This window comes from Peromyscus maniculatus, chromosome 15, assembly GCF_049852395.1.
Source record: "Peromyscus maniculatus bairdii isolate BWxNUB_F1_BW_parent chromosome 15, HU_Pman_BW_mat_3.1, whole genome shotgun sequence".
Classification (NCBI taxonomy): Eukaryota; Metazoa; Chordata; class Mammalia; order Rodentia; family Cricetidae; genus Peromyscus; species Peromyscus maniculatus.
In genome coordinates this window covers 81,816,599-81,827,330 of record NC_134866.1, presented here as the reverse complement: position 1 = coordinate 81,827,330, position 10,732 = coordinate 81,816,599, and the positions used below count along the sequence as shown (strand labels likewise).

The window sequence follows — 10,732 nt, the reverse complement described above, 5'->3', positions numbered from 1 at the left end:
GAGAAGACGACTTCCCACTAGACCCCATTTCCACACCTCTCAGTAGTGCTGAGAACCAAGACTTCTATACATGGGCTTTTGATGGTCACATACCCAAATATCATCCAGCACTTGGGCATCACCAATATACTTATTATTTATGATTATAGTGGAATCATTCTTAGAGGTGATTCCTTAGTGACATCAACTATTTTTAGTGAAGAAGTCTTATCTCTTCTTGAGCCATCTCCATTATATGATTCCTCTATGAACTCAGCTCACTAATAAATTTATAAAATAAAAAAAAAACAACTTGTGAATCTACAATCATCTGGCTTCTTGTTGTCCTAAGAACAAGACCGAAGAACATATTATCTTTGTATATATATTTAACTAGTGCATGGATTAATGTTCCTATTGACTCCTCCACTCCTTTCTGAAGAGGAATTTGAAATGAAAATCTTCAAACTATCTTCCTGAAATGCAGCCCAATATGTGATCTATTTCTTTGCTCTTAATATTGGAGCCAGACACCTTCTGTAGGAGAGACAGGAGAAAAGAGAAAATGGTGAAAATGGCTAGTAATATCATCTCGGCTTAGTTCTTTCTTCTCTCTTTCAGAGCACTTACATGGGATAACATCCATGTTTAAATCTCTGACACTCCAAAAGCAACTGGTTTTGGGCTAGGAAAGGCAGAGGGGAGAGAGAAATCGAGAGCATTTTTACTACATCTAAATGAACTGAGTGAAAATTCTGTCAAAATGTCTTTAAGGGATTCAGAAACACAGGACGGAGTGGTGAGTACACATTTTATCTTCCCTCCCTCCATTCCCATCCCCACTGGTCTTTGTGGGGTCTAAATGTGCTTCCCCTGTGGGAAAAGATCTGCTGTCAGGTCAGGAGTGAGATGAAACATTGTCCCATCCCGCCATTCACTTGTGTTACAGGGTAGCTGCCAGTCTTTGCCTCACAGCACACATCATTGGCTCGCCTTGACCCTGATCCCATTTTATAGGCTTAATAATAATAAATCTATGTCCTGAAATAGTTTTGCAGATTACAGCAATCAATCAAAATTCAGGGAGCCCAAGACCATTAATGTCATCAGTGGTGTTCCAGACCCCGGGAATCCATCTACATCAGCCATTACGATGGAAAATACACCAGGAGAGCCTCAAGTGGGGGGGCGTCGATGGGAGGGTAAATTGCAATTCTATTTTTATCAGCCATCAAGAGATGATTTTCTTGGGGGAGGTTTTGTCTCTTCATGGTAGGAAATGCAGCTGGGACTCGCTAATTCCTCTTGCAAATGCTCAACTCGGAGGCTTTGGCTGGCTCTGGGACTGTGCCTTTCAATGCTGTCTGTTAACAGTCTACAAGCCAATGCACTAGGGAGGTTTTTCCACAACTCCCCAGTGAGTTAAGTCAAGATACCATTCTCCCCCTCCTTTGATGATGACCCCACCTGTTCATATATTACCTTTGGCAAGATGAGTTCTAAAGGGACACTTATCTGGGAAGGACTTGAAGCCTCATGGAAGCCCCACATTCCCATTAGAGTGTGGCTAATTGCTGAAACTCTGAGGAAATGAGGGCCATGGAGAATGAAGGGATTATTTCTTAGACCTGGAGTTTGAAATTTTCTGTATGGTCTAAGGCTTATTATAACTTGAAGACAGCACGGTGGAGCGAAGGCAACTGAGACTCATGAGACAGAGTACAGGAGTTACTTTCTTGGCTCTTCTGCTAGCTAGTTGTATGACCTTGGGCAAGTCATGTGACCTTCAAGGATATTATTTCTGTCTCTGTTGTGGACAATCTGCTCCAGTTCAGGCATTCTAAGCCACTGATTGATATGGTCATTTGGATTGGAGTGTGTGTGTGTGTGTGTGTGTGTGTGTGTGTGTGTGTGTGTGTGTGTGTGTGTGAGAGAGAGAGAGAGAGAGAGAGAGAGAGAGAGAGAGAGAGAGAATTCATGTGTGTATGTAGGTATGTGTATGTCTCTGTATTTCTGAGTATGTGGGCATGTGTGTGAGAGTATATCTGTATGTATATGTGTTTGTATATGTGTCATGTGTATGTCTGTGTGTGTACATGTAAAGTGTAATTTAAACATGAAAAATTTTCCATTAAAACTATATTTTCATTTTCAGAAAACTGAGAGGTACTATTAATACTGGATTAAATTTCATGTTGCACCAACAAAGATAACAGGCACTCTTGTCTACAGACCTTGCATTGTCCCACGCCCTACTGCCCACATATTGTCTTTTTTGCCCAACTCTAGAATTCATTCATGTTAACAACCAATTTCTGGTGGCACAGGTTTTGGCAACCCCTGAATAAGATGATCTTCAGACAGAATTATATCGAACTTTAGTCTAAACAAAGCTTATATTTAAAAAAAATTAACCAAAGTCTTTTAAAAATAAAATGAAAAACAGGATCCCAAATAGCTAGATGAGGTCTTTATCTCATCCCTTTATCCTGCTTTGTGAGTACCAGTATGAATATAGGCTGCTCCATGTCACCAACTTCTGGCTTCTAAATTTACAGTAGGAAAATAAGAACTGTTTTGCTTATCTAGCACCTTTCATTTTAAACCATTCCCCCACACACTAAGATGCCTAAGGACATATGAAAGTTCCATCTGGAACTTTTCACTAAAGATGAAGAACTTAAGTCAATTGGACTGTGCTCTATTGGACCACACATGTCTCATGCCTCTTCTGCTGGTAGCATTTGCTGGCTAAATAATGTTCTGGTCTGTGTCCTCAGCATGTCGGGGTGGCTTCCTCTGTGGCTTCATGTGTTCATTTTTCTGCTCTTCATAACCGTTTGTTAGGTGGCGTCAGTTATAATGCTTTTGAAGCTCTTCTTCCTTCCTGGTTGGGTGCCAAGCATACTCTAGAATCATCCGGAGTGGCCCGTACTCATATACAATGAGGAGCGGACCTGCCTTTACAGTACCAACTACAGTGAGGCTCTCCCTTATAAGTAACCTGTTAAATCTCAGTCCAAGGCTCTTAGCATCTGTGCATCTAAACCCCACATGTTTATGGACACATTCTGAGCATCTGAGTCATATTTCAAATCAAAACCGCAAGTGTGGGGACTAATTGTGGGGTTAATGACAGATATCCTTGGACTTGCTGGGTATTTTACCATCTTCTGTGGCTAAACTATCTTTACCAGGTAAGCCCCATTCCCTTCTGCCCCCTCAAAACCTTCCCTTCCTCTGTCCTTCCCCATGGATTTATAGTAGCAAGGTGTGTGGAAATTTCCATCCAAGAAATGCACATAAAAATAAGTCATCCATCTTCTCGCCCCCTACCCCCCTAACTGGTGTCTCAAGGGAGCTTGCAAGCCTTTATGCCTTTTCTGATTGAGGGAAAGATTGATTCCATGGCAGAGAGTAGTGACCTTGACAATGTCAAATAATTTAATATGCCATTAGGCTCCAGGCCTGACTTTGGGGTTCATTCGAAGTCATTGAGAGCTCTGTTTTCTCTGAACAATATGGCTGTTGAGAAGGACTAGGGAGGTGGTCGTTCAGGCAGTCAGCTGCTGAAGGGGTCTTTCAATTTCACTTTTAATAGGAAAATAAAATCAGTTAACTGTTTCAGCAAAAGCTTTTCAGAAAAATCAGGTCATTCTATGGTCTGTGGCTCTTTTATTATGATTGGAATCATGTCACTAGATACACACGTAATAAAATGCTGCCTCATAGGGCCTGGGAAACAGGCATGAAAATTGGGTTTTTCAAAAGTTTCACTAGATGTTGCTTTCTTGAGACAGCAAACTGTGGGAGTTTTAGGAAGAGAACAGCCATGAAGTTGAAGCTATGGTGATCTTTGGGGGGGGGCAGCGGCAAGGGCGGGTGGCAGCAGAGGCAGAGACAAGTGTATGGTATGAAAGCACACAGCCTTGGCAAACCAGGAGCTGTTACTTGGTCCTCCTCTGTCCCTCTAAATCCCACTGGCCACCAGCTCTTCACTCAGGTTTGCAATCAGCCACCCTGGACTCTGCTCCTAGGCTCTCCCACTTACCGGGTGACCTTGTGCAAATTACTTAATCCTTCTGGAGCCTCTATAGGAATTAAATGAGATCATGCCTGTAAAGCGCTTCTCACAGTAACTGGCTCAGAGCCAGTGGTCAATAAACGGAGCTGTGATTAGCATCATTATTATTATTGGGCTTGGTCCTCAGTGCCTTAATTATCTCTGGGCCACACCCCATCGGTGTCTTTCTGCCTCTCAGAACAGCCTTCCTTCTGTGCCCAGGTTTCACTGTTGGGTTATTGCCAGCTTTTCCCCTCTAAAGCAGTGGGGGAATGGTGTCTTCTTCCCTTCTCGGGGTTGGAGATAACCTCCAGGCACTTTCACATTCCTCGAAGCAGGCCTGTAATCTAACAACTGCTGTTCCATGGGCTGTGGACACCCAAAGCCTGAAGGCACATAGCAGATACTAACCTGTCTGAGATCTTTTGACCACACAGGTAGGAAATTACAGATCTTTGAGCCTTCCCGGGAGTCCTGAGCCTCTGCAAGGAAAATTGTGGCACAATATTTCTTTGTCCCTGCCCAGGAATATACTTCCAAGGTGCACAGAGACTTTCTATAAGAGCCACAAGCACCTGTCAGCATACGCTGAATACATAGCTCCATGCGACCTGCTTCCATAGTGATCTCCTGGCAGCCAGATGTAGCTGCTCATGGGCTGATATTGGAAGAGGTTGTGTGTCCCCACAAGTCCTGTTGGGTGTTGTTGAAATTTGAGATTCCCAGCTTTAAAAGAAAAATCAAGATTTTGACATTTAAGTTTAGATTTCCAGGAGATCCAGCAATACTGAGCAAAGGTAGTTTTCCACAGAATAGGAGTCCTGTGGCTATATAGCAACTTAAAATGTTCATGCTACAATCTTCTCACCCCACTCCTGACCCAAAGTTCTCTCTCTCTCTCTCTCTCTCTCTCTCTCTCTCTCTCTCTCTCTCTCTCTCTCTCTCTCTCTCTCTCACACACACACACACACACACACACACACACACACACACACACACACACAAACTTATAGCAGAAAAGAAACTTGTATTCTTGGGCTCACCCTGTTCTGGAACATCATACTCTCTCTAAATAGAGATGGAAATAATGTGGGAATTCTGGCTTCAGGCAGTTCTACCGATTCTTTGCCTGTTAGGAACTCAATAGTTTCTTCTCCACCCACTTTAGGACCTGAACTTCCAACCATTCGTAATAAAACAGCATGTACCTGAAATATCACCTTTCACTGTTCTGTCACTGGTACCTCAGGGTAAGAACACATAATTGAGAAAATGCACCAGCTAGAAGTTTCCGTGAGCAATTTACTTTTGTTATGGAAAGCAGAGAGCACAGAGAATAGACTCCAGACATTCTGAATTGAGATCATCCATAAGGGATTTATTGGACTGGCTTACTGGTTGGTTAGTCCAACGATGGCTATCTACCAATGCAAAGTCCAAGAATCTTGTAGTTGCTCAGTCCATAAGGATAGGCATCTCAGCTGGTCTTCAGTATATGCAGGAATTCCAACAAAGTAGACTCTAATTCCAGTGAAGGAATGAACTTGCCAGTGAGATCCAGATCAAGCAGGCAAAGAGCAAAAATTTTTCTTCTTCCATGTCCTTTATATAGGCTTCCACCAGAAGGTGTGGGCCAGATTGAAGATGAATCTTCCCACCTTAAAAGATCCAAATTAAAAGTGGGTCTTCCCACTTCAAATTATTTAATTAAGAAAAAAATCCCTCTCAGGTGCACCTAGACACTTGGGTTTTAGTTAATTCTAGATGTAGTCAAGTTGACATGCAAGAATAGCCATCCCAGATTTCAAAATTTGGAATCCCGGCAAGGTTGCCAGTCTTAGCTGTAATGTGCATCTCAGGGCAGACTTACTTTTGACATATACAGAAAGTTTTCAGTGTTCAAAAGCAGTCACAAGAAGATGATAAGCAGTGACTAAAGAGTAATTTCAAGACAAGAAGAGCACTGTGGGTAGATTTGCCATTTTAAAGTTGATACAAATGGCTGTCAGAGTCATAACTGCCCAGAAAACTCCTTGAGTGAGCAGATCAAAGTAATGTCTGTTTTCCACTGTCCATCACTGTATGTATGCATATGTGTGTGTGTGTGTGTGTGTGTGTGTGTGTGTGTGTGTGTGTACAAGGAGCACAGCAGAGATGAGAGGACAGAGGAAAGACACATTTGATCACTATGTCTTTGGACATTGGATTTCCACCAAGGCTCACAAATGAGCTGCATTGCTTGGGTGGATGCTAGGTGGAAATCTGGCCTGCCCCTGGGAGCTTTTACCTCTCCTTTATTCTCATAGACCCTGCTTTGCTAGAGGGATAGGGAAGCATGGCTACATACTTCTCCCAATAATGAACTCTTTGAAGATAGATTCAGTATTCTATGTTGGCCAATTTGAGCTTATGACTCAACATAGCTTATCAAATTCTACTTCATCTACTAAGAGTGTAACTCAACCATTTATAACACACCACACTCTATCTCCCAGACAATTTTAGCTGCCTCTTGGACAATGCTCCTTGTCAAAAGTCTCCATCCTCAATCAACCTGCTGAAAAATTAAGGTTCCCAGTGTTGGCATTGTGCATTTCAGATGTTTTCACTGTCTCTTTAAGAAACCTGCATCCCCGAACTCCCCATAGGACCATGAGAATCTTGGCCACTTTAAGAATCTCTATAGATTAAAAAAAAATTGTAAAGCTTTATGTATTTCCTTGTGCCTCTCTTCTGGCACTGGGCAAACTTCATTCACATCCACGTTGTCTACTTCTAGCTGCCATGAAAGCAGAGTTGTTTATCATCTCATCAGTAACAACCTTTCACACACTTTTGAGGTACTGTGGTGACAGTCTCTGTGGTGTTCTATAATTTATGAGAATCTTGACTAAGTCAAGGGCTTTTGCAAGGAAGAGCATCCAGTGTTTACCAAAGGCACTCAGAGATGTGGGAACCAAAAGGTATGTCATGATTCTTGTTTTCAGGAGCCTTTATGTTTTGTTCTGTCAACAACGTATAAATACACTTACATCAGGACTGAACACCACGTGCTCCTTAATCCTAACTTAGAAACCAAAGACATCAAGAAGCCTTGCCATACAGCTTCTGGGGGTGAAGGTACTGTTTCTGATGAACACTTGAAAGTGGACTGTGGCAGAATTCCAGGAACTGGGTTATATTTTTGATCTAGATTCTTGTGCTTTAATTAGACAACGTGATGGACACAGCTAGGCCACACCCACTCCCATGTAAGCACCCCGGGGGATGTGGGGGTGGGGTGTTGTCTGTTGAGTTCACCCATGAGCTCAGTGCCTACAACATTGGCACAGCAACAGTACCCCCATGACTAGCTATCAGAGGAAGGCCTGGAAGGGAGAAAGTCAGATGTTTATTCCATGAGACTGTTGATTGTCTGCTTCAGTTCTCTTTTTTCTTACAAAAAACCCTACAAACAATGATAACCCCCCAAAAATAAAACAAAAAAAATCCAAAGCCTTTGTTTTATCATATAATTTTATAAAAAAAAAAAAAAAGATCAAAGCAGCCCCATTTCCCCTGAAAGACATTCCCTGCTATTACCCCTTTTTGTTTCCTGTTTGGGAAGTGTTTTGTCTTCACATTAAGGTATTTTACCCCCTACCATAATTTCTTACCTAGGGCAAGCACCTTTAATGAGCAACCAAATGCTTTTTGAAATTTTAATGAATATAATCTTAGGTTTTCTCTCCCTTTTGTCTCCTGCAACAGTAGTTCCTCTAAAAATAAAAATAAAAAAAGAAAAGAAAGAAAGAAAAACAGGAAGGAAAAAAACCCAACAAAATAAACAAACAGCAACAACAAAACCCCCAAGAAGATCAAGTTCTCTGTGGCTAGACCTGTACTGTACGGCCCTCACACATCTGCCCTGACTACATTTTATCAGGTTCCACTCCCTCTGAGCCTTTTGCAATGTCACAGTCCTGGTGGCTGCCAGCATTTCCCTAGCCAATCTGATACGCATGCTCTTTTAATTCTAACGGTTTGCTAATGAAATGTGTTGGGCTCAGCACTCACTCAATTCTTGGCCTTTCTAGCTGTCTCTGTCATTGGCCGTGAGGCTGATTGTGAGAACCTAGCCCTGGGATATGAAGCCATGGGCAAGATGTCTCTCTTGAATAGAGTGATGAGCTTTGCCAGAATGACCTGATTTTGCTCCATTCCCAAGAGTAAGAATTGGGAATCGGTTTGGATGAGAATCTAGGAATTGTGGGGTGGCTCGACCTAGAATTTGCAATGTATCACTATCTTTCCCTTTCTCCTCCACTCTTTCAGGCTCTTCTGTCTCCTCACCTCCATTGTCCACATTTCCAGAGACTAGAGTAATAATTCTCATCCTGATGGAAAACCAGGCGGTGTTTCAGAGCCAGGAAGATCTGGTTTTGAACACATCACTTCACCTCTAGAAGACTCCATTTCCTCACAAATAGAGGTGATAATACTTTCTCGAAAGGACGATGAAAAGGACATGAAATAGCGATTAGAAACGGCTGGACATGTTGGCAACATTATTAAGAATAGCATTACTGCCTCCTCTTCTATTCAAGTTCAAGTCCTCCATGAATAACAGCAGCATCTATGTATAAAGCCACTATTATGTGCCCTCTGCTTTGTGTATTCTGAGTCCCAACTGCCACTGTGTCTTTCTATACTTCTTTCTTCAGCTCTTCTTGGATCTGCCTTTTCTCCATTATTTTCTTCTGAAAACAACAACAACAAAACCCACCTTCCTTCAGATGTACATATTGAAAAAACGTACTAACAAAGCAGATAGCTGCACCTGCTCAGGCTGAGCCCACTTACCCAGTGCTTGCTTTGATCCAAGGAACTGCTCCCGTCTGCACTGTGGTTCAGCGTCCCTCAGCTGCAGCTGCCCTGCTGCATCATGTGTGGAGCCTCCCACTGCCTCCATGCCAGGCTGAAGGAACACTCCTTTGGGAGTGGAACTAGGAAAGCCTGGAGAATCACCTGAGGGGCTTATTTGAATGCATGTTCTGTCGCCTCACAAGTCAGCGGAAGTGACAGCTGCAGAGGGAAGGGGACACCGTGACCAGCAAATCCAAGTTGGCCTCACACCCTTCCCCGCCTTGCTGCTACTCAGTATCTCCCTACTAACTCAGCTGTGGACTCTCTTGGTGACATTTCTGCTCCTGTCAACAGTGTCTGAACCTTAGGTCCCAAAGGAAGGACAGATATGACTCTGGGAAGAAAAAGAGGGTAGCTCCCATGTCACCAAGCCAAAGATTTTGGTTAGGAAATTTATATAAAACCAAGAGCTTGTAGATCCAGGATAGACCAACATCAAATGCTTGGAGTCATCTTAAAATAGGAACGTTTCTCAGTCCAGCTTTGTCCTAAGTTATGGCCATTCGTTATGGGGCCCTTAAAAATAGCCCATGAGGGAGCAGTGAATTCTAATTCTGTAGCTGTCACTTTCCTGCAGCAATCGATGCCAGAAGATTGCCCTTTGTGTGACCTCTAAACTGAAGTCAGCAGTAACCCCTAACCCTCCTGCTCTGGGACTCTATGTTCAATTCATGGGCCTCCTATATGGGCACATCTGTTTGCAGACTTTTTGAGTCATTTAAATCCTTCTGTAGGAAACAAAACTATTTCCAATCCCCAGGAAAATGCTGGAAAAATGGGATGTTCTCCTACACGGTTTCCTCATTTATAATGTGAAGAGGCTAGAGTCAGCTGTCCTCTGAGTGCCTCCACCAAATGCATCTTTGTGTATTTTGAACTGAGATCAGGCATCTTGCAAAGGCTTCGAAAACCAAAACTCTAAGGGCACTCAGACTTTCCCAAATGCACAAAGCTGGACTCTCTTCTCTCTCAAGTCACTCCTCTCCCTAAAGATGACAGAAAGGACTTGTAGGTATACAACAGGTTCTGGCGCATCACAGCTGGATGCTAGGGAATCCTAGTAAACGGGTAATTCTGGCAGAAGGAAGCTTGATTCTGGTCCTAATTATACCTTAGATATGTCCAGGAGGAACAAAGTTAGGTTTTTAATAAGTGAAATGATTTTCTTGTAGTCAACTCCCCACCTCAAAAGCTAATAAATTCAATCAGGTAAAGCTAAAAATAAAAACAAGCATATGTCTTTAAAAAAAAAATAAAAACTGACTTACTCACCCATCTACTCAATCAACCAACCAATCAATTAAATTTCTAAAAAAATTCATGTTATGTATCATCTCTTCTCCCTGTTGGCCCCTCGGTTTGAGACAGTTTATACAGACATATGATGACTTTTTTCTTCCTTTCTGTTCACCGGAAGAGCAGCAGTATAAGGAACATTTGCCGTGGGATGAATCTGGACTGTCCGGACGAACTAAGATTTCGGTGCCCTCTTACAACACTTCCATAGTACCCAGTTTGATTTCAGCTATGCGCATGTTTCATCTTGTTCAAAGCCAAGCTCCTGGAATGAACCTGCTGAAGACGGGAAGTGCCAGGAAGCTAAACTCCTGTTTGTTTTGGAAGCAAAGCGCCAATGCATTCCAATTTTCATGGTAGGGAGGCAAATCTGGATGATGTTGTAAGGCTGGAGCTGCGTGCAAGTGTGGAGATGAGGGGACAGGTCTTCCTGCCAACCCAACTCCAGTTCTCCAAACTGCGTTTTATGGTAACAGCAGTGACATTAGG

The 10,732-nt window shown here is 42.7% G+C and overlaps 1 long non-coding RNA gene across 1 annotated transcript; it reads right to left on the bottom strand.

Moving 5' to 3' along the window:
- Positions 1-5,337: 5,337 nt before the first annotated feature.
- On the bottom strand, positions 5,338-9,089 carry LOC121822837 (uncharacterized). Its single transcript, XR_013044841.1, has 3 exons — positions 8,885-9,089; positions 7,699-7,800; positions 5,338-5,700 (listed from the first exon to the last, which is right to left on the bottom strand). It is a non-coding gene; the product is annotated as an uncharacterized LOC121822837 (long non-coding RNA).
- Between the last annotated feature and the right edge of the window lie 1,643 nt (positions 9,090-10,732).